Source organism: Amia ocellicauda, chromosome 13, assembly GCF_036373705.1.
Source record: "Amia ocellicauda isolate fAmiCal2 chromosome 13, fAmiCal2.hap1, whole genome shotgun sequence".
Classification (NCBI taxonomy): domain Eukaryota; kingdom Metazoa; phylum Chordata; class Actinopteri; order Amiiformes; family Amiidae; genus Amia; species Amia ocellicauda.
Window position 1 is genome coordinate 6,464,372 of NC_089862.1, and position 22,341 is coordinate 6,486,712.

General features: G+C 46.7%; 14 non-coding genes across 14 annotated transcripts; all 14 read left to right on the forward strand.

Moving 5' to 3' along the window:
- Positions 1-292: 292 nt before the first annotated feature.
- trnam-cau (transfer RNA methionine (anticodon CAU)) lies at positions 293-365 on the forward strand. Its single transcript has one exon. It is a non-coding gene; the product is annotated as a tRNA-Met (tRNA).
- A 1,290-nt stretch (positions 366-1,655) lies between these two features.
- On the forward strand, positions 1,656-1,728 carry trnam-cau (transfer RNA methionine (anticodon CAU)). Its single transcript has one exon. It is a non-coding gene; the product is annotated as a tRNA-Met (tRNA).
- Positions 1,729-6,488: 4,760 nt separating this feature from the next.
- trnav-uac (transfer RNA valine (anticodon UAC)) lies at positions 6,489-6,561 on the forward strand. Its single transcript has one exon. It is a non-coding gene; the product is annotated as a tRNA-Val (tRNA).
- A 1,286-nt stretch (positions 6,562-7,847) lies between these two features.
- trnav-uac (transfer RNA valine (anticodon UAC)) lies at positions 7,848-7,920 on the forward strand. Its single transcript has one exon. It is a non-coding gene; the product is annotated as a tRNA-Val (tRNA).
- A 1,890-nt stretch (positions 7,921-9,810) lies between these two features.
- Positions 9,811-9,883, forward strand: trnam-cau (transfer RNA methionine (anticodon CAU)). Its single transcript has one exon. It is a non-coding gene; the product is annotated as a tRNA-Met (tRNA).
- A 2,054-nt stretch (positions 9,884-11,937) lies between these two features.
- On the forward strand, positions 11,938-12,010 carry trnav-uac (transfer RNA valine (anticodon UAC)). The gene has a single exon. It is a non-coding gene; the product is annotated as a tRNA-Val (tRNA).
- Positions 12,011-15,497: 3,487 nt separating this feature from the next.
- Positions 15,498-15,570, forward strand: trnam-cau (transfer RNA methionine (anticodon CAU)). Its single transcript has one exon. It is a non-coding gene; the product is annotated as a tRNA-Met (tRNA).
- Positions 15,571-16,265: 695 nt separating this feature from the next.
- On the forward strand, positions 16,266-16,338 carry trnav-uac (transfer RNA valine (anticodon UAC)). Its single transcript has one exon. It is a non-coding gene; the product is annotated as a tRNA-Val (tRNA).
- A 531-nt stretch (positions 16,339-16,869) lies between these two features.
- On the forward strand, positions 16,870-16,942 carry trnam-cau (transfer RNA methionine (anticodon CAU)). Its single transcript has one exon. It is a non-coding gene; the product is annotated as a tRNA-Met (tRNA).
- A 1,299-nt stretch (positions 16,943-18,241) lies between these two features.
- Positions 18,242-18,314, forward strand: trnam-cau (transfer RNA methionine (anticodon CAU)). Its single transcript has one exon. It is a non-coding gene; the product is annotated as a tRNA-Met (tRNA).
- Positions 18,315-19,009: 695 nt separating this feature from the next.
- Positions 19,010-19,082, forward strand: trnav-uac (transfer RNA valine (anticodon UAC)). The gene has a single exon. It is a non-coding gene; the product is annotated as a tRNA-Val (tRNA).
- Positions 19,083-19,613: 531 nt separating this feature from the next.
- Positions 19,614-19,686, forward strand: trnam-cau (transfer RNA methionine (anticodon CAU)). The gene has a single exon. It is a non-coding gene; the product is annotated as a tRNA-Met (tRNA).
- A 695-nt stretch (positions 19,687-20,381) lies between these two features.
- trnav-uac (transfer RNA valine (anticodon UAC)) lies at positions 20,382-20,454 on the forward strand. Its single transcript has one exon. It is a non-coding gene; the product is annotated as a tRNA-Val (tRNA).
- Positions 20,455-20,985: 531 nt separating this feature from the next.
- Positions 20,986-21,058, forward strand: trnam-cau (transfer RNA methionine (anticodon CAU)). Its single transcript has one exon. It is a non-coding gene; the product is annotated as a tRNA-Met (tRNA).
- The last annotated feature ends 1,283 nt before the right edge of the window (positions 21,059-22,341 follow it).

The window sequence follows — 22,341 nt, forward strand, 5'->3', positions numbered from 1 at the left end:
AATGGAGAATTGAGGGGCAAAACCACATCAAGTCATCATCTCAGTCCACAACAATGAAGAAAACAATTTCCCTCTCCGCAGAGAGCTACACGATAAGCTGTGAGCTGAAGAGATTTCTTGGCAAGCTCAGAAAGTAGGACTGAAGCCTGACCTCTAGCATATCTGCAATCTACCAGGTGGAACAGGCGTGTCACGCACCTTCATTTAGACCATGCGTCAACCTCCGTGATAACCTGTGAGGTGAAGAGATTTCATGACAAACTCAGACAGTAGGACTAAAGCCGAAAGTGCAGCCTCGTTAGCGCAGTAGGTAGCGTGTCAGTCTCATAATCTGAAGGCCGTGATTTCGATCCTCAGACGAGGCAGAGCTATGTTTGTGGACGCTGCTTGACATATTTTGCATACCTCTAGCACATCTGCAGTCTGCCAGGTCGCACAGGCGTGTCACGCACCTTCATTTAGACCATGCGTCAACCTCCGTGACGTTTTCTCAGCCCGTTTTGCACAAGGAGCACATATGTCGCTTGCGTATAGAGCAAACGCTCCAACTTACCCTTGATCGGTGACTCAATGTCAGCTTGGCAAACGGAAACTGCACGTACCTAGACTGAAATATTTGGACTCTGAGATAGCTTGAGAGCCTACAAACTGCCTCATTTCATAGCTTTGGCTCCTGTTGTTGTTGGCAGCGTCAGTGGAGGTGGTGGTAGTTGTAGTTGCAGAAATGGCAAACCTTGTAGTGTGGATGAGAAGTAATAATACCGTCAGAGCTAGGAGGTAATTCCATCCAAGCCATGGCTGCTCTGGTATCTTGCGTGATTTTCCAGCTCAGTTTGCTTTTTCTTTGCTAAATGTGGGACAATTATCACAACAGGGCACGTATCCTGTGCATTACACTGCTAACTGAATGAAGTAAAGTTCATAGATAGATAGTGGACAATTGCTGCACAATTCTGTAGGTTTCTCCTGCATCCTTTTTTTGGGGATGCAACAGGAGAGATAAGGTTGTTTTTCTGCTGTGCTCCTAAACAGAGCTCCATTAGGAAGCTGACTTTCTGTAGTGTAGTGGTCATCACGTTCGCTTTACACGCGAAAGGTCCCCGGGACAGAACCGGGCAGAAACTGACTGTCTTATGAGAAGCATTTTAGGCCGTGGATTGGCAGAGCCAGAGCAGGACTCTTAGCTGTTCCACACTAGCGCACAAAATGTCACGCGGCCATAGCGTCAGGAAATGCCGCAATTGTTCATCCCCTCGTACCCATCATAGGAAATTGACCGATCTGAAATTCATTGTTTTGGCAAAGCTACCAGTTTGGTCCCTAGGTTCCTGTGTGTGAGTTTGAGCTTTTGCAAATATGGAGAAATGGAGAATTGAGGGGCAAAACCACATCATGTCATCATCTCAGTCCACAACAATGAAGAAAACAATTTCCCTCTCCGCAGAGAGCTACACGATAAGCTGTGAGCTGAAGAGATTTCTTGGCAAGCTCAGAAAGTAGGACTGAAGCCTGACCTCTAGCATATCTGCAATCTACCAGGTGGAACAGGCGTGTCACACACCTTCATTTAGACCGTGCGTCAACCTCCGTGATAACCTGTGAGGTGAAGAGATTTCATGACAAACTCAGACAGTAGGACTAAAGCCTAAAGTGCAGCCTCGTTAGCACAGTAGGTAGCGCGTCAGTCTCATAATCTGAAGGCTGTGAGTTCGATCCTCACACGAGGCAGAACTATGTTTGTGGACGCTGCTTGACATATTTTGCATACCTCTAGCACATCTGCAGTCTGCCAAGTCGCACAGGCGTGTCACGCACCTTCATTTAGACCATGCGTCAACCTCCGTGACGTTTTCTCAGCCCGTTTTGCACAAGGAGCACATATGTCGCTTGCGTATAGAGCAAACGCTCCAACTTACCCTTGATCGGTGACTCACTGTCAGCTTGGCAAACGGAAACTGCACGTACCTAGACTGAAATATTTGGACTCTGAGATAGCTTGAGAGCCTACAAACTGCCTCATTTCATAGCTTTGGCTCCTGTTGTTGTTGGCAGCGTCAGTGGAGGTGGTGGTAGTTGTAGTTGCAGAAATGGCAAACCTTGTAGTGTGGATGAGAAGTAATAATACCGTCAGAGCTAGGAGGTAATTCCATCCAAGCCATGGCTGCTCTGGTATCTTGCGTGATTTTCCAGCTCAGTTTGCTTTTTCTTTGCTAAATGTGGGACTATTATCACAACAGGGCACGTATCCTGTGCATTACACTGCTAACTGAATGAAGTAAAGTTCATAGATAGATAGTGGACAATTGCTGCACAATTCTGTAGGTTTCACCTGCATCCTTTTTTTGGGGATGCAACAGGAGAGATAAGGTTGTTTTTCTGCTGTGCTCCTAAACAGAGCTCCATTAGGAAGCTGACTGTCTGTGGTTTCTGTAGTGTAGTGGTCATCACGTTTGCTTTACACGCGAAAGGTCCCCGGGTCAGAACCGGGCAGAAACAGACTGTCTTATGAGAAGCATTTTAGGCCATGGATTGGCAGAGCCAGAGCAGGACTCTTAGCTGTTCCACACTAGCGCACAAAATGTCACGCGGCCATAGCGTCAGGAAATGCCGCAATTGTTCATCCCCTCGTACCCATCATAGGAAATTGACCGATCTGAAATTCATTGGTTTGGCAAAGCTACCAGTTTGGTCCCTAGGTTCCTGTGTGTGAGTTTGAGCTTTTGCAAATATGGAGAAATGGAGAATTGAGGGGCAAAACCACATCATGTCATCATCTCAGTCCACAACAATGAAGAAAACAATTTCCCTCTCCGCAGAGAGCTACACGATTAGCTGTGAGCTGAAGAGATTTCTTGGCAAGCTCAGAAAGTAGGACTGAAGCCTGACCTCTAGCATATCTGCAATCTACCAGGTGGAACAGGCGTGTCACGCACCTTCATTTAGACCATGTGTCAACCTCCGTGATAACCTGTGAGGTGAAGAGATTTCATGACAAACTCAGACAGTAGGACTGAAGCCTTAAGTGCAGAAGGTAGCGCGTCAGTCTCATAATCTGAAGGCCGTGAGTTCGATCCACACACGAGGCACAACTATGTTTGTGGAAGCTGCTTGTTGTATTTTGCATACCTCTAGCACATCTGCAATCTGCCAGGTCGCACAGGCGTGTCACGCACCTTCATTTAGACCATGCGTCAACCTCCGTGACGTTTTCTCAGCCCGTTTTGCACAAGGAGCACATATGTCGCTTGCGTATAGAGCAAACGCTCCAACTTACCCTTGATCGGTGACTCACTGTCAGCTTGGCAAACGGAAACTGCACGTACCTAGACTGAAATATTTGGACTCTGAGATAGCTTGAGAGCCTACAAACTGCCTCATTTCATAGCTTTGGCTCCTGTTGTTGTTGGCAGTGTCAGTGGAGGTGGTGGTAGTTGTAGTTGCAGAAATGGCAAACCTTGTAGTGTGGATGAGAAGTAATAATACCGTCAGAGCTAGGAGGTAATTCCATCCAAGCTATGGCTGCTCTGGTATCTTGCGTGATTTTCCAGCTCAGTTTGCTTTTTCTTTGCTAAATGTGGGACTATTATCACAACAGGGCACGTATCCTGTGCATTACACTGCTAACTGAATGAAGTAAAGTTCATAGATAGATAGTGGACAATTGCTGCACAATTCTGTAGGTTTCTCCTGCATCCTTTTTTTGGGGATGCAACAGGAGAGATAAGGTTGTTTTTCTGCTGTGCTCCTAAACAGAGCTCCATTAGGAAGCTGACTTTCTGTAGTGTAGTGGTCATCACGTTCGCTTTACACGCGAAAGGTCCCCGGGTCAGAACCGGGCAGAAACAGACTGTCTTATGAGAAGCATTTTAGGCCGTGGATTGGCAGAGCCAGAGCAGGACTCTTAGCTGTTCCACACTAGCGCACAAAATGTCACGCGGCCATAGCGTCAGGAAATGCCGCAATTGTTCATCCCCTCGTACCCATCATAGGAAATTGACCGATCTGAAATTCATTGGTTTGGCAAAGCTACCAGTTTGGTCCCTAGGTTCCTGTGTGTGAGTTTGAGCTTTTGCAAATATGGAGAAATGGAGAATTGAGGGGCAAAACCACATCATGTCATCATCTCAGTCCACAACAATGAAGAAAACAATTTCCCTCTCCGCAGAGAGCTACACGATAAGCTGTGAGCTGAAGAGATTTCTTGGCAAGCTCAGAAAGTAGGACTGAAGCCTGACCTCTAGCATATCTGCAATCTACCAGGTGGAACAGGCGTGTCACGCACCTTCATTTAGACCATGCGTCAACCTCCGTGATAACCTGTGAGGTGAAGAGATTTCATGACAAACTCAGACAGTAGGACTGAAGCCTTAAGTGCAGTAGGTAGCGCGTCAGTCTCATAATCTGAAGGCCGTGAGTTTGATCCACACACGAGGCACAACTATGTTTGTGGAAGCTGCTTGTTGTATTTTGCATACCTCTAGCACATCTGCAATCTGCCACTTCGCACAGGCGTGTCACGCACCTTCATTTAGACCATGCATCAACCTCCGTGACGTTTTCTCAGCCCGTTTTGCACAAGGAGCACATATGTCGCTTGCGTATAGAGCAAACGCTCCAACTTACCCTTGATCGGTGACTCACTGTCAGCTTGGCAAACGGAAACTGCACGTACCTAGACTGAAATATTTGGACTCTGAGATAGCTTGAGAGCCTACAAACTGCCTCATTTCATAGCTTTGGCTCCTGTTGTTGTTGGCAGTGTCAGTGGAGGTGGTGGTAGTTGTAGTTGCAGAAATGGCAAACCTTGTAGTGTGGATGAGAAGTAATAATACCGTCAGAGCTAGGAGGTAATACCATCCAAGCCATGGCTGCTCTGGTATCTTGCGTGATTTTCCAGCTCAGTTTGCTTTTTCTTTGCTAAATGTGGGACTATTATCACAACAGGGCACGTATCCTGTGCATTACACTGCTAACTGAATGAAGTAAAGTTCATAGATAGATAGTGGACAATTGCTGCACAATTCTGTAGGTTTCTCCTGCATCCTTTTTTTGGGGATGCAACAGGAGAGATAAGGTTGTTTTTCTGCTGTGCTCCTAAACAGAGCTCCATTAGGAAGCTGACTGTCTGTGGTTTCAGTAGTGTAGTGGTCATCACGTTCGCTTTACACGCGAAAGGTCCCCGGGTCAGAACCGGGCAGAAACAGATTGTCTTATGAGAAGCATTTTAGGCCGTGGATTGGCAGAGCCAGAGCAGGACTCTTAGCTGTTCCACACTAGCGCACAAAATGTCACGCGGCCATAGCGTCAGGAAATGCCGCAATTGTTCATCCCCTCGTACCCATCATAGGAAATTGACCGATCTGAAATTCATTGGTTTGGCAAAGCTACCAGTTTGGTCCCTAGGTTCCTGTGTGTGAGTTTGAGCTTTTGCAAATATGGAGAAATGGAGAATTGAGGGGCAAAACCACATCACGTCATCATCTCAGTCCACAACAATGAAGAAAACAATTTCCCTCTCCGCAGAGAGCTACACGATAAGCTGTGAGCTGAAGAGATTTCTTGGCAAGCTCAGAAAGTAGGACTGAAGCCTGACCTCTAGCATATCTGCAATCTACCAGGTGGAAAAGGCGTGTCACGCACCTTCATTTAGACCATGCGTCAACCTCCGTGATAACCTGTGAGGTGAAGAGATTTCATGACAATCTCAGACAGTAGGACTGAAGCCTTAAGTGCAGTAGGTAGCGCGTCAGTCTCATAATCTGAAGGCCGTGAGTTCGATCCACACACGAGGCAGAACTATGTTTGTGGAAGCTGCTTGTTGTATTTTGCATACCTCTAGCACATCTGCAATCTGCCACGTCGCACAGGCGTGTCACGCACCTTCATTTAGACCATGCGTCAACCTCCGTGACGTTTTCTCAGCCCGTTTTGCACAAGGAGCACATATGTCGCTTGCGTATAGAGCAAACGCTCCAACTTACCCTTGATCGGTGGCTCACTGTCAGCTTGGAAAACGGAAACTGCACGTACCTAGACTGAAATATTTGGACTCTGAGATAGCTTGAGAGCCTACAAACTGCCTCATTTCATAGCTTTGGCTCCTGTTGTTGTTGGCAGTGTCAGTGGAGGTGGTGGTAGTTGTAGTTGCAGAAATGGCAAACCTTGTAGTGTGGATGAGAAGTAATAATACCGTCAGAGCTAGGAGGTAATACCATCCAAGCCATGGCTGCTCTGGTATCTTGCGTGATTTTCCAGCTCAGTTTGCTTTTTCTTTGCTAAATGTGGGACTATTATCACAACAGGGCACGTATCCTGTGCATTACACTGCTAACTGAATGAAGTAAAGTTCATAGATAGATAGTGGACAATTGCTGCACAATTCTGTAGGTTTCTCCTGCATCCTTTTTTTGGGGATGCAACAGGAGAGATAAGGTTGTTTTTCTGCTGTGCTCCTAAACAGAGCTCCATTAGGAAGCTGACTGTCTGTGGTTTCTGTAGTGTAGTGGTCATCACGTTCGCTTTACACGCGAAAGGTCCCCGGGTCAGAACCGGGCAGAAACAGACTGTCTTATGAGAAGCATTTTAGGCCGTGGATTGGCAGAGCCAGAGCAGGACTCTTAGCTGTTCCACACTAGCGCACAAAATGTCACGCGGCCATAGCGTCAGGAAATGCCGCAATTGTTCATCCCCTCGTACCCATCATAGGAAATTGACCGAACTGAAATTCATTGGTTTGGCAAAGCTACCAGTTTTGGTCCCTAGGTTCCTGTGTGTGAGTTTGAGCTTTTGCAAATATGGAGAAATGGAGAATTGAGGGGCAAAACCACATCATGTCATCATCTCAGTCCACAACAATGAAGAAAACAATTTCCCTCTCCGCAGAGAGCTAAACGATAAGCTGTGAGCTGAAGAGATTTCTTGGCAAGCTCAGAAAGTAGGACTGAAGCCTGACCTCTAGCATATCTGCAATCTACCAGGTGGAACAGGCGTGTCACACACCTTCATTTATACCATGCGTCAACCTCCGTGATAACCTGTGAGGTGAAGAGATTTCATGACAAACTCAGACAGTAGGACTGAAGCCTTAAGTGCAGTAGGTAGCACATCAGTCTCATAATCTGAAGGCCGTGAGTTCGATCCACACACGAGGCAGAACTATTTTTGTGGAAGCTGCTTGTTGTATTTTGCATACCTCTAGCACATCTGCAATCTGCCACGTCGCACAGGCGTGTCACGCACCTTCATTTAGACCATGCGTCAACCTCCGTGACGTTTTCTCAGCCCGTTTTGCACAAGGAGCACATATGTCGCTTGCGTATAGAGCAAACGCTCCAACTTACCCTTGATCGGTGACTCACTGTCAGCTTGGCAAACGGAAACTGCACGTACCTAGACTGAAATATTTGGACTCTGAGATAGCTTGAGAGCCTACAAACTGCCTCATTTCATAGCTTTGGCTCCTGTTGTTGTTGGCAGTGTCAGTGGAGGTGGTGGTAGTTGTAGTTGCAGAAATGGCAAACCTTGTAGTGTGGATGAGAAGTAATAATACCGTCAGAGCTAGGAGGTAATACCATCCAAGCCATGGCTGCTCTGGTATCTTGCGTGATTTTCCAGCTCAGTTTGCTTTTTCTTTGCTAAATGTGGGACTATTATCACAACAGGGCACGTATCCTGTGCATTACACTGCTAACTGAATGAAGTAAAGTTCATAGATAGATAGTGGACAATTGCTGCACAATTCTGTAGGTTTCTCCTGCATCCTTTTTTTGGGGATGCAACAGGAGAGATAAGGTTGTTTTTCTGCTGTGCTCCTAAACAGAGCTCCATTAGGAAGCTGACTGTCTGTGGTTTCTGTAGTGTAGTGGTCATCACGTTCGCTTTACACGCGAAAGGTCCCCGGGTCAGAACCGGGCAGAAACAGACTGTCTTATGAGAAGCATTTTAGGCCGTGGATTGGCAGAGCCAGAGCAGGACTCTTAGCTGTTCCACACTAGCGCACAAAATGTCACGCGGCCATAGCGTCAGGAAATGCCGCAATTGTTCATCCCCTCGTACCCATCATAGGAAATTGACCGAACTGAAATTCATTGGTTTGGCAAAGCTACCAGTTTGGTCCCTAGGTTCCTGTGTGTGAGTTTGAGCTTTTGCAAATATGGAGAAATGGAGAATTGAGGGGCAAAACCACATCATGTCATCATCTCAGTCCACAACAATGAAGAAAACAATTTCCCTCTCCGCAGAGAGCTACACGATAAGCTGTGAGCTGAAGAGATTTCTTGGCAAGCTCAGAAAGTAGGACTGAAGCCTGACCTCTAGCATATCTGCAATCTACCAGGTGGAACAGGCGTGTCACGCACCTTCATTTAGACCATGCGTCAACCTCCGTGATAACCTGTGAGGTGAAGAGATTTCATGACAAACTCAGACAGTAGGACTGAAGCCTTAAGTGCAGTAGGTAGCGCGTCAGTCTCATAATCTGAAGGCCGTGAGTTCGATCCACACACGAGGCAGAACTATGTTTGTGGAAGCTGCTTGTTGTATTTTGCATACCTCTAGCACATCTGCAATCTGCCACGTCGCACAGGCGTGTCACGCACCTTCATTTAGACCATGCGTTAAACCTCCGTGACGTTTTCTCAGCCCGTTTTGCACAAGGAGCACATATGTCGCTTGCGTATAGAGCAAACGCTCCAACTTACCCTTGATCGGTGACTCACTGTCAGCTTGGCAAACGGAAACTGCACGTACCTAGACTGAAATATTTGGACTCTGAGATAGCTTGAGAGCCTACAAACTGCCTCATTTCATAGCTTTGGCTCCTGTTGTTGTTGGCAGTGTCAGTGGAGGTGGTGGTAGTTGTAGTTGCAGAAATGGCAAACCTTGTAGTGTGGATGAGAAGTAATAATACCGTCAGAGCTAGGAGGTAATACCATCCAAGCCATGGCTGCTCTGGTATCTTGCGTGATTTTCCAGCTCAGTTTGCTTTGACTTTGCTAAATGTGGGACTATTATCACAACAGGGCACGTATCCTGTGCATTACACTGCTAACTGAATGAAGTAAAGTTCATAGATAGATAGTGGACAATTGCTGCACAATTCTGTAGGTTTCTCCTGCATCCTTTTTTTGGGGATGCAACAGGAGAGATAAGGTTGTTTTTCTGCTGTGCTCCTAAACAGAGCTCCATTAGGAAGCTGACTGTCTGTGGTTTCTGTAGTGTAGTGGTCATCACGTTCGCTTTACACGCGAAAGGTCCCCGGGTCAGAACTGGGCAGAAACAGACTGTCTTATGAGAAGCATTTTAGGCCGTGGATTGGCAGAGCCAGAGCAGGACTCTTAGCTGTTCCACACTAGCGCACAAAATGTCACGTGGCCATAGCGTCAGGAAATGCCGCAATTGTTCATCCCCTCGTACCCATCATAGGAAATTGACCGATCTGAAATTCATTGGTTTGGCAAAGCTACCAGTTTGGTCCCTAGGTTCCTGTGTGTGAGTTTGAGCTTTTGCAAATATGGAGAAATGGAGAATTGAGGGGCAAAACCACATCATGTCATCATCTCAGTCCACAACAATGAAGAAAACAATTTCCCTCTCCGCAGAGAGCTACACGATAAGCTGTGAGCTGAAGAGATTTCTTGGCAAGCTCAGAAAGTAGGACTGAAGCCTGACCTCTAGCATATCTGCAATCTACCAGGTGGAACAGGCGTGTCACGCACCTTCATTTATACCATGCGTCAACCTCCGTGATAACCTGTGAGGTGAAGAGATTTCATGACAAACTCAGACAGTAGGACTAAAGCCTACAGTGCAGCCTCGTTAGCGCAGTAGGTAGCGTGTCAGTCTCATAATCTGAAGGCTGTGAGTTTGATCCTCACACAAGGCAGAACTATGTTTTGTGGATGCTGCTTGACATATTTTGCATACCTCCAGCACATTTGCAATCTGCCAGGTCGCACAGGCGTGTCACGCACCTTCATTTAGACCATGCGTCAACCTCCGTGACGTTTTCTCAGCCCATTTTCCACAAGGAGCACATATGTCGCTTGCGTATAGAGCAAACGCTCCAACTTACCCTTGATCGGTGACTCACTGTCAGCTTGGCAAACGGAAACTGCACGTACCTAGACTGAAATATTTGGACTCTGAGATAGCTTGAGAGCCTACAAACTGCCTCATTTCATAGCTTTGGCTCCTGTTGTTGTTGGCAGTGTCAGTGGAGGTGGTGGTAGTTGTAGTTGCAGAAATGGCAAACCTTGTAGTGTGGATGAGAAGTAATAATACCGTCAGAGCTAGGAGGTAATACCATCCAAGCCATGGCTGCTCTGGTATCTTGCGTGATTTTCCAGCTCAGTTTGCTTTTTCTTTGCTAAATGTGGGACTATTATCACAACAGGGCACGTATCCTGTGCATTACACTGCTAACTGAATGAAGTAAAGTTCATAGATAGATAGTGGACAATTGCTGCACAATTCTGTAGGTTTCTCCTGCATCCTTTTTTTGGGGATGCAACAGGAGAGATAAGGTTGTTTTTCTGCTGTGCTCCTAAACAGAGCTGCATTAGGAAGCTGACTGTCTGTGGTTTCTGTAGAGTAGTGGTCATCACGTTCGCTTTACACGCGAAAGGTCCCCGGGTCAGAACCGGGCAGAAACAGACTGTCTTATGAGAATCATTTTAGGCCGTGGATTGGCAGAGCCAGAGCAGGACTCTTAGCTGTTCCACACTAGCGCACAAAATGTCACGCGGCCATAGCGTCAGGAAATGCCGCAATTGTTCATCCCCTCGTACCCATCATAGGAAATTGACCGATCTGAAATTCATTGGTTTGGCAAAGCTACCAGTTTGGTCCCTAGGTTCCTGTGTGTGAGTTTGAGCTTTTGCAAATATGGAGAAATGGAGAATTGAGGGGCAAAACCACATCATGTCATCATCTCAGTCCACAACAATGAAGAAAACAATTTCCCTCTCCGCAGAGAGCTACACGATAAGCTGTGAGCTGAAGAGATTTCTTGGCAAGCTCAGAAAGTAGGACTGAAGCCTGACCTCTAGCATATCTGCAATCTACCAGGTGGAACAGGCGTGTCACGCACCTTCATTTAGACCATGCGTCAACCTCCGTGATAACCTGTGAGGTGAAGAGATTTCATGACAAACTCAGACAGTAGGACTGAAGCCTTAAGTGCAGTCGGTAGCGCGTCAGTCTCATAATCTGAAGGCCGTGAGTTCGATCCACACACGAGGCAGAACTATGTTTGTGGAAGCTGCTTGTTGTATTTTGCATACCTCTAGCACATCTGCAATCTGCCACGTCGCACAGGCGTGTCACGCACCTTCATTTAGACCATGCGTCAACCTCCGTGACGTTTTCTCAGCCCGTTTTGCACAAGGAGCACATATGTCGCTTGCGTATAGAGCAAACGCTCCAACTTACCCTTGATCGGTGACTCACTGTCAGCTTGGCAAACGGAAACTGCACGTACCTAGACTGAAATATTTGGACTCTGAGATAGCTTGAGAGCCTACAAACTGCCTCATTTCATAGCTTTGGCTCCTGTTGTTGTTGGCAGTGTCAGTGGAGGTGGTGGTAGTTGTAGTTGCAGAAATGGCAAACCTTGTAGTGTGGATGAGAAGTAATAATACCGTCAGAGCTAGGAGGTAATACCATCCAAGCCATGGCTGCTCTGGTATCTTGCGTGATTTTCCAGCTCAGTTTGCTTTTTCTTTGCTAAATGTGGGACTATTATCACAACAGGGCACGTATCCTGTGCATTACACTGCTAACTGAATGAAGTAAAGTTCATAGATAGATAGTGGACAATTGCTGCACAATTCTGTAGGTTTCTCCTGCATCCTTTTTTTGGGGATGCAACAGGAGAGATAAGGTTGTTTTTCTGCTGTGCTCCTAAACAGAGCTCCATTAGGTAGCTGACTGTCTGTGGTTTCTGTAGTGTAGTGGTCATCACGTTCGCTTTACACGCGAAAGGTCCCCGGGTCAGAACCGGGCAGAAACAGACTGTCTTATGAGAAGCATTTTAGGCCGTGGATTGGCAGAGCCAGAGCAGGACTCTTAGCTGTTCCACACTAGCGCACAAAATGTCACGCGGCCATAGCGTCAGGAAATACCGCAATTGTTCATCCCCTCGTACCCATCATAGGAAATTGACCGATCTGAAATTCATTGGTTTGGCAAAGCTACCAGTTTGGTCCCTAGGTTCCTGTGTGTGAGTTTGAGCTTTTGCAAATATGGAGAAATGGAGAATTGAGGGGCAAAACCACATCATGTCATCATCTCAGTCCACAACAATGAAGAAAACAATTTCCCTCTCCGCAGAGAGCTACACGATAAGCTGTGAGCTGAAGAGATTTCTTGGCAAGCTCAGAAAGTAGGACTGAAGCCTGACCTCTAGCATATCTGCAATCTACCAGGTCGAACAGGCGTGTCACGCACCTTCATTTAGACCATGCGTCAACCTCCGTGATAACCTGTGAATGGAAGAGATTTCAAGACAAACTCAGACAGTAGGACTAAAGCCTAAAGTGCTGTAGGTAGCGTGTCAGTCTCATAATCTGAAGGCTGTGATTTCGATCCTCAGACGAGGCAGAACTATGTTTGTGGAAGCTGCTTGTTGTATTTTGCATACCTCTAGCACATCTGCAATCTGCCACGTCGCACAGGCGTGTCACGCACCTTCATTTAGACCATGCGTCAACCTCCGTGACGTTTTCTCAGCCCGTTTTGCACGAGGAGCACATATGTCGCTTGCGTATAGAGCAAACGCTCCAACTTACCCTTGATCGGTGACTCACTGTCAGCTTGGCAAACGGAAACTGCACGTACCTAGACTGAAATATTTGGACTCTGAGATAGCTTGAGAGCCTACAAACTGCCTCATTTCATAGCTTTGGCTCCTGTTGTTGTTGGCAGTGTCAGTGGAGGTGGTGGTAGTTGTAGTTGCAGAAATGGCAAACCTTGTAGTGTGGATGAGAAGTAATAATACCGTCAGAGCTAGGAGGTAATACCATCCAAGCCAAGGCAGCTCTGGTATCTTGCGTGATTTTCCAGCTCAGTTTGCTTTGACTTTGCTAATTGTGGGTCTATTATCACAACAGGGCACGTATCCTGTGCATTACACTGCTAACTGAATGAAGTAAAGTTCATAGATAGATAGTGGACAATTGCTGCACAATTCTGTAGGTTTCTCCTGCATCCTTTTTTTGGGGATGCAACAGGAGAGATAAGGTTGTTTTTCTGCTGTGCTCCTAAACAGAGCTCCATTAGGAAGCTGACTGTCTGTGGTTTCTGTAGTGTAGTGGTCATCACGTTCGCTTTACACGCGAAAGGTCCCCGGGTCAGAACTGGGCAGAAACAGACTGTCTTATGTGAATCATTTTAGGCCGTGGATTGGCAGAGCCAGAGCAGGACTCTTAGCTGTTCCACACTAGCGCACAAAATGTCACGCGGCTATAGCGTCAGGAAATGCCGCAATTGTTCATCCCCTCGTACCCATCATAGGAAATTGACCGATCTGAAATTCATTGGTTTGGCAAAGCTACCAGTTTGGTCCCTAGGTTCCTGTGTGTGAGTTTGAGCTTTTGCAAATATGGAGAAATGGAGAATTGAGGGGCAAAACCACATCATGTCATCATCTTAGTCCACAACAATGAAGAAAACAATTTCCCTCTCCGGAGAGAGCTACACGATAAGCTGTGAGCTGAAGAGATTTCTTGGCAAGCTCAGAAAGTAGGACTGAAGCCTGACCTCTAGCATATCTGCAATCTACCAGGTGGAACAGACGTGTCACGCACCTTCATTTAGACCATGCGTCAACCTCCGTGATAACCTGTGAGGTGAAGAGGTTTCATGACAAACTCAGACAGTAGGACTAATGCCTAAAGCGCAGTAGGTAGCGCGTCAGTCTCATAATCTGAAGGCCGTGAGTTTGATCCTCACACGAGGCAGAACTATGTTTGTGGATGCTGCTTGACATATTTTGCATACCTCTTGCACATCTGCAATCTGTCAGGTCGCACAGGCGTGTCACGCACCTTCATTTAGACCATGCGTCAACCTCCGTGATAACCTGTGAATGGAAGACATTTCAAGACAAACTCAGACAGTAGGACTAAAGCCTAAAGCGCAGTAGGTAGCGCGTCAGTCTCATAATCTGAAGGCCGTGAGTTTGATCCTCACACGAGGCAGAACTATGTTTGTGGATGCTGCTTGACATATTTTGCATACCTCTAGCACATCTGCAATCTGCCAGGTCGCACAGGCGTGTCACGCACCTTCATTTAGACCATGCGTCAACCTCCGTGACGTTTTCTCAGCCCATTTTGCACAAGGAGCACATATGTCGCTTGCGTATAGAGCAAACGCTCCAACTTACCCTTGATCGGTGACTCACTGTCAGCTTGGCAAACGGAAACTGCACGTACCTAGACTGAAATATTTGGACTCTGAGATAGCTTCAGAGCCTACAAACTGCCTCATTTCATAGCTTTGGCTCCTGTTGTTGTTGGCAGTGTCAGTGGAGGCGGTGGTAGTTGTAGTTGCAGAAATGGCAAACCTTGTAGTGTGGATGAGAAGTAATAATACCGTCAGAGCTAGGAGGTAATACCATCCAAGCCAAGGCAGCTCTGGTATCTTGCGTGATTTTCCAGCTCAGTTTGCTTTGACTTTGCTAATTGTGGGTCTATTATCACAACAGGGCACGTATCCTGTGCATTACACTGCTAACTGAATGAAGTAAAGTTCATAGATAGATAGTGGACAATTGCTGCACAATTCTGTAGGTTTCTCCTGCATCCTTTTTTTGGGGATGCAACAGGAGAGATAAGGTTGTTTTTCTGCTGTGCTCCTAAACAGAGCTCCATTAGGAAGCTGACTGTCTGTGGTTTCTGTAGTGTAGTGGTCATCACGTTCGCTTTACACGCAAAAGGTCCCCGGGTCAGAACCGGGCAGAAACAGACTGTCTTATGAGAAGCATTTTAGGCCGTGGATTGGCAGAGCCAGAGCAGGACTCTTAGCTGTTCCACACTAGCGCACAAAATGTCACGCGGCCATAGCGTCAGGAAATGCCGCAATTGTTCATCCCCTCGTACCCATCATAGGAAATTGACCGATCTGAAATTCATTGGTTTGGCAAAGCTACCAGTTTGGTCCCTAGGTTCCTGTGTGTGAGTTTGAGCTTTTGCAAATATGGAGAAATGGAGAATTGAGGGGCAAAACCACATCATGTCATCATCTCAGTCCACAACAATGAAGAAAACAATTTCCCTCTCCGCAGAGAGCTACACGATAAGCTGTGAGCTGAAGAGATTTCTTGGCAAGCTCAGAAAGTAGGACTGAAGCCTGACCTCTAGCATATCTGCAATCTACCAGGTGGAACAGGCGTGTCACGCTCCTTCATTTAGACCATGCGTCAACCTCCGTGATAACCTGTGAGGTGAAGAGATTTCATGACAAACTCAGACAGTAGGACTGAAGCCTAAAGTGCAGCCTCGTTAGTGCAGTAGGTAGTGCGTCAGTCTCATAATCTGAAGGCTGTGAGTTTGATCCTCACATGAGGCAGAACTATGTTTGTGGATGCTGCTTGACATATTTTGCATACCTCTAGCACATTTGCAATCTGCCAGGTCGCACTGGCGTGTCACGCACCTTCATTTAGACCATGCGTCAACCTCCGTGACGTTTTCTCAGCCCATTTTGCACAAGGAGCACATATGTCGCTTGCGTATAGAGCAAACGCTCCAACTTACCCTTGATCGGTGACTCACTGTCAGCTTGGCAAACGGATACTGCACGTACCTAGACTGAAATATTTGGACTCTGAGATAGCTTGAGAGCCTACAAACTGCCTCATTTCATAGCTTTGGCTCCTGTTGTTGTTGGCAGTGTCAGTGGAGGTGGTGGTAGTTGTAGTTGCAGAAATGGCAAACCTTGTATTGTGGATGAGAAGTAATAATACCGTCAGAGCTAGGAGGTAATACCATCCAAGCCAAGGCAGCTCTGGTATCTTGTGTGATTTTCCAGCTCAGTTTGCTTTGACTTTGCTAATTGTGGGTCTATTATCACAACAGGGCACGTATCCTGTGCATTACACTGCTAACTGAATGAAGTAAAGTTCATAGATAGATAGTGGACAATTGCTGCACAATTCTGTAGGTTTCTCCTGCATCCTTTTTTTGGGGATGCAACAGGAGAGATAAGGTTGTTTTTCTGCTGTGCTCCTAAACAGAGCTCCATTAGGAAGCTGACTGTCTGTGGTTTCTGTAGTGTAGTGGTCATCACGTTCGCTTTACACGCGAAAGGTCCCCGGGTCAGAACCGGGCAGAAACAGACTGTCTTATGAGAAGCATTTTAGGCCGTGGATTGGCAGAGCCAGAGCAGGACTCTTAGCTGTTCCACACTAGCGCACAAAATGTCACGTGGCCATAGCGTCAGGAAATGCCGCAATTGTTCATCCCCTCGTACCCATCATAGGAAATTGACCGATCTGAAATTCATTGGTTTGGCAAAGCTACCAGTTTGGTCCCTAGGTTCCTGTGTGTGAGTTTGAGCTTTTGCAAATATGGAGAAATGGAGAATTGAGGGGCAAAACCACATCATGTCATCATCTCAGTCCACAACAATGAAGAAAACAATTTCCCTCTCCGCAGAGAGCTACACGATAAGCTGTGAGCTGAAGAGATTTCTTGGCAAGCTCAGAAAGTAGGACTGAAGCCTGACCTCTAGCATATCTGCAATCTACCAGGTGGAACAGGTGTGTCACGCACCTTCATTTAGACCATGCGTCAACCTCCGTGATAACCTGTGAGGTGAAGAGATTTCATGACAAACTCAGACAGTAGGACTGAAGCCTAAAGTGCAGCCTTGTTAGCGCAGTAGGTAGCGTGTCAGTCTCATAATCTGAAGGCCGTGATTTCGATCCTCAGACGAGGCAGAACTATGTTTGTGGAAGCTGCTTGTTGTATTTTGCATACCTCTAGCACATCTGCAATCTGCCACGTCGCACAGGCGTGTCACGCACCTTCATTTAGACCATGTGTCAACCTCCGTGACGTTTTCTCAGCCCGTTTTGCACGAGGAGCACATATGTCGCTTGCGTATAGAGCAAACGCTCCAACTTACCCTTGATCGGTGACTCACTGTCAGCTTGGCAAACGGAAACTGCACGTACCTAGACTGAAATATTTGGACTCTGAGATAGCTTGAGAGCCTACAAACTGCCTCATTTCATAGCTTTGGCTCCTGTTGTTGTTGGCAGTGTCAGTGGAGGTGGTGGTATTTGTAGTTGCAGAAATGGCAAACCTTGTAGTGTGGATGAGAAGAAATAATACCGTCAGAGCTAGGAGGTAATACCATCCAAGCCAAGGCAGCTCTGGTATCTTGCGTGATTTTCCAGCTCAGTTTGCTTTGACTTTGCTAATTGTGGGTCTATTATCACAACAGGGCACGTATCCTGTGCATTACACTGCTAACTGAATGAAGTAAAGTTCATAGATAGATAGTGGACAATTGCTGCACAATTCTGTAGGTTTCTCCTGCATCCTTTTTTTGGGGATGCAACAGGAGAGATAAGGTTGTTTTTCTGCTGTGCTCCTAAACAGAGCTCCATTAGGAAGCTGACTGTCTGTGGTTTCTGTAGTGTAGTGGTCATCACGTTCGCTTTACACGCGAAAGGTCCCCGGGTCAGAACTGGGCAGAAACAGACTGTCTAATGTGAATCATTTTAGGCCGTGGATTGGCAGAGCCAGAGCAGGACTCTTAGCTGTTCCACACTAGCGCACAAAATGTCACGCGGCCATAGCGTCAGGAAATGCCGCAATTGTTCATCCCCTCGTACCCATCATAGGAAATTGACCGATCTGAAATTCATTGGTTTGGCAAAGCTACCAGTTTGGTCCCTAGGTTCCTGTGTGTGAGTTTGAGCTTTTGCAAATATGGAGAAATGGAGAATTGAGGGGCAAAACCACATCATGTCATCATCTTAGTCCACAACAATGAAGAAAACAATTTCCCTCTCCGGAGAGAGCTACACGATAAGCTGTGAGCTGAAGAGATTTCTTGGCAAGCTCAGAAAGTAGGACTGAAGCCTGACCTCTAGCATATCTGCAATCTACCAGGTGGAACAGACGTGTCACGCACCTTCATTTAGACCATGCGTCAACCTCCGTGATAACCTGTGAGGTGAAGAGATTTCATGACAAACTCAGACAGTAGGACTAATGCATAAAGTGCAGCCTCGTTAGCACAGTTGGTAGCGCGTCAGTCTCATAATCTGAAGGCTGAGAGTTCGATCCTCACACGAGGCAGAACTATGTTTGTGGATGCTGCTTGACATATTTTGCATACCTCTAGCACATCTGCAATCTGCCAGGTCGCACAGGCGTGTCACGCACCTTCATTTAGACCATGCGTCAACCTCCGTGACGTTTTCTCAGCCCATTTTGCACAAGGAGCACATATGTCGCTTGCCAATAGAGCAAACGCTCCAACTTACCCTTGATCGGTGACTCACTGTCAGCTTGGCAAACGGAAACTGCACGTACCTAGACTGAAATATTTGGACTCTGAGATAGCTTGAGAGCCTACAAACTGCCTCATTTCATAGCTTTGGCTCCTGTTGTTGTTGGCAGTGTCAGTGGAGGTGGTGGTAGTTGTAGTTGCAGAAATGGCAAACCTAGTAGTGTGGATGAGAAGTAATAATACCGTCAGAGCTAGGAGGTAATATCATCCAAGCCATGGCTGCTCTGGTATCTTGCGTGATTTTCCAGCTCAGTTTGCTTTTTCTTTGCTAAATGTGGGACTATTATCACAACAGGGCACGTATCCTGTGCATTACACTGCTAACTGAATGAAGTAAAGTTCATAGATAGATAGTGGACAATTGCTGCACAATTCTGTAGGTTTCTCCTGCATCCTTTTTTTGGGGATGCAACAGGAGAGATAAGGTTGTTTTTCTGCTGTGCTCCTAAACAGAGCTCCATTAGGAAGCTGACTGTCTGTGGTTTCTGTAGTGTAGTGGTCATCACGTTCGCTTTACACGCGAAAGGTCCCCGGGTCAGAACCGGGCAGAAACAGACTGTCTTATGAGAAGCATTTTAGGCCGTGGATTGGCAGAGCCAGAGCAGGACTCTTAGCTGTTCCACACTAGCGCACAAAATGTCACGCGGCCATAGCGTCAGGAAATGCCGCAATTGTTCATCCCCTCGTACCCATCATAGGAAATTGACCGATCTGAAATTCATTGGTTTGGCAAAGCTACCAGTTTGGTCCCTAGGTTCCTGTGTGTGAGTTTGAGCTTTTGCAAATATGGAGAAATGGAGAATTGAGGGGCAAAACCACATCAAGTCATCATCTCAGTCCACAACAATGAAGAAAACAATTTCCCTCTCCGCAGAGAGCTACACGATAAGCTGTGAGCTGAAGAGATTTCTTGGCAAGCTCAGAAAGTAGGACTGAAGCCTGACCTCTAGCATATCTGCAATCTACCAGGTGGAACAGGCGTGTCACGCACCTTCATTTAGACCATGCGTCAACCTCCGTGATAACCTGTGAGGTGAAGAGATTTCATGACAAACTCAGACAGTAGGACTAAAGCCGAAAGTGCAGCCTCGTTAGCGCAGTAGGTAGCGTGTCAGTCTCATAATCTGAAGGCCGTGATTTCGATCCTCAGACGAGGCAGAACTATGTTTGTGGATGCTGCTTGACATATTTTGCATACCTCTAGCACATCTGCAATCTGCCAGGTCGCACAGGCGTGTCACGCACCTTCATTTAGACCATGCGTCAACCTCCGTGACGTTTTCTCAGCCCATTTTGCACAAGGAGCACATATGTCGCTTGCCAATAGAGCAAACGCTCCAACTTACCCTTGATCGGTGACTCACTGTCAGCTTGGCAAACGGAAACTGCACGTACCTAGACTGAAATATTTGGACTCTGAGATAGCTTGAGAGCCTACAAACTGCCTCATTTCATAGCTTTGGCTCCTGTTGTTGTTGGCAGTGTCAGTGGAGGTGGTGGTAGTTGTAGTTGCAGAAATGGCAAACCTAGTAGTGTGGATGAGAAGTAATAATACCGTCAGAGCTAGGAGGTAATATCATCCAAGCCATGGCTGCTCTGGTATCTTGCGTGATTTTCCAGCTCAGTTTGCTTTTTCTTTGCTAAATGTGGGACTATTATCACAACAGGGCACGTATCCTGTGCATTACACTGCTAACTGAATGAAGTAAAGTTCATAGATAGATAGTGGACAATTGCTGCACAATTCTGTAGGTTTCTCCTGCATCCTTTTTTTGGGGATGCAACAGGAGAGATAAGGTTGTTTTTCTGCTGTGCTCCTAAACAGAGCTCCATTAGGAAGCTGACTGTCTGTGGTTTCTGTAGTGTAGTGGTCATCACGTTCGCTTTACACGCGAAAGGTCCCCGGGTCAGAACCGGGCAGAAACAGACTGTCTTATGAGAAGCATTTTAGGCCGTGGATTGGCAGAGCCAGAGCAGGACTCTTAGCTGTTCCACACTAGCGCACAAAATGTCACGCGGCCATAGCGTCAGGAAATGCCGCAATTGTTCATCCCCTCGTACCCATCATAGGAAATTGACCGATCTGAAATTCATTGGTTTGGCAAAGCTACCAGTTTGGTCCCTAGGTTCCTGTGTGTGAGTTTGAGCTTTTGCAAATATGGAGAAATGGAGAATTGAGGGGCAAAACCACATCAAGTCATCATCTCAGTCCACAACAATGAAGAAAACAATTTCCCTCTCCGCAGAGAGCTACACGATAAGCTGTGAGCTGAAGAGATTTCTTGGCAAGCTCAGAAAGTAGGACTGAAGCCTGACCTCTAGCATATCTGCAATCTACCAGGTGGAACAGGCGTGTCACGCACCTTCATTTAGACCATGCGTCAACCTCCGTGATAACCTGTGAGGTGAAGAGATTTCATGACAAACTCAGACAGTAGGACTAAAGCCGAAAGTGCAGCCTCGTTAGCGCAGTAGGTAGCGTGTCAGTCTCATAATCTGAAGGCCGTGATTTCGATCCTCAGACGAGGCAGAGCTATGTTTGTGGACGCTGCTTGACATATTTTGCATACCTCTAGCACATCTGCAGTCTGCCAGGTCGCACAGGCGTGTCACGCACCTTCATTTAGACCATGCGTCAACCTCCGTGACGTTTTCTCAGCCCGTTTTGCACAAGGAGCACATATGTCGCTTGCGTATAGAGCAAACGCTCCAACTTACCCTTGATCGGTGACTCAATGTCAGCTTGGCAAACGGAAACTGCACGTACCTAGACTGAAATATTTGGACTCTGAGATAGCTTGAGAGCCTACAAACTGCCTCATTTCATAGCTTTGGCTCCTGTTGTTGTTGGCAGCGTCAGTGGAGGTGGTGGTAGTTGTAGTTGCAGAAATGGCAAACCTTGTAGTGTGGATGAGAAGTAATAATACCGTCAGAGCTAGGAGGTAATTCCATCCAAGCCATGGCTGCTCTGGTATCTTGCGTGATTTTCCAGCTCAGTTTGCTTTTTCTTTGCTAAATGTGGGACTATTATCACAACAGGGCACGTATCCTGTGCATTACACTGCTAACTGAATGAAGTAAAGTTCATAGATAGATAGTGGACAATTGCTGCACAATTCTGTAGGTTTCACCTGCATCCTTTTTTTGGGGATGCAACAGGAGAGATAAGGTTGTTTTTCTGCTGTGCTCCTAAACAGAGCTCCATTAGGAAGCTGACTGTCTGTGGTTTCTGTAGTGTAGTGGTCATCACGTTTGCTTTACACGCGAAAGGTCCCCGGGTCAGAACCGGGCAGAAACAGACTGTCTTATGAGAAGCATTTTAGGCCATGGATTGGCAGAGCCAGAGCAGGACTCTTAGCTGTTCCACACTAGCGCACAAAATGTCACGCGGCCATAGCGTCAGGAAATGCCGCAATTGTTCATCCCCTCGTACCCATCATAGGAAATTGACCGATCTGAAATTCATTGGTTTGGCAAAGCTACCAGTTTGGTCCCTAGGTTCCTGTGTGTGAGTTTGAGCTTTTGCAAATATGGAGAAATGGAGAATTGAGGGGCAAAACCACATCATGTCATCATCTCAGTCCACAACAATGAAGAAAACAATTTCCCTCTCCGCAGAGAGCTACACGATTAGCTGTGAGCTGAAGAGATTTCTTGGCAAGCTCAGAAAGTAGGACTGAAGCCTGACCTCTAGCATATCTGCAATCTACCAGGTGGAACAGGCGTGTCACGCACCTTCATTTAGACCATGTGTCAACCTCCGTGATAACCTGTGAGGTGAAGAGATTTCATGACAAACTCAGACAGTAGGAC